This window comes from Herpailurus yagouaroundi, unplaced genomic scaffold (assembly GCF_014898765.1).
Source record: "Herpailurus yagouaroundi ecotype Mexico unplaced genomic scaffold, PumYag 166, whole genome shotgun sequence".
NCBI classification, from domain to species: Eukaryota; Metazoa; Chordata; class Mammalia; order Carnivora; family Felidae; genus Herpailurus; species Herpailurus yagouaroundi.
In genome coordinates, this window is record NW_024412407.1 from 28167900 (window position 1) to 28168500 (window position 601).

The window sequence follows — 601 nt, forward strand, 5'->3', positions numbered from 1 at the left end:
AATAAAATAAAATAAAATAAAATAAAATAAAATAAAATAAAATAAAATAAAATAAAATAAAAAAGGGTAAATATGTGAGGTGATGGAGGTGTTGATTAACTTGATGGGGGGAATCCTTTCACAATGCATATATACATCAAATCATCACATTGTGCACTTTAAATATATTACAAACACACTTGTCAGTTTGGAAAAACTATAAAGGAGAAAATTTTATGATAAATTAATGTATACTTCAATATGTCAATTATTGGGTTTCACTATATAAGGAGAAATCATGGAATTTTGCCTGTAATACCAGTTGACACAAATCTCAAGAGAGATAAATGCAGATTGAATCAGAGGAAGTCATTGAGAGTATGTGACAGCAGGTTGGCCTGAGAGCTGGGCAATCAGAGGCTCCAGCCCCTCCGCTGTCCTTGGAATGTATGTTCTGCCCACTGTTCCCACACTAGGAGCCACTTTGGGAATGCAACCTTGAGAGAGTAATGTGTTAAGGAGACCATCTGGACTGGATGCGTGACTGAACCTGGTTAAGTCCTCTGTATAAACTCAAGACTCTGGGGGGGTGGGTGTAAAGATCCAAGAAGATCTTGTGGTA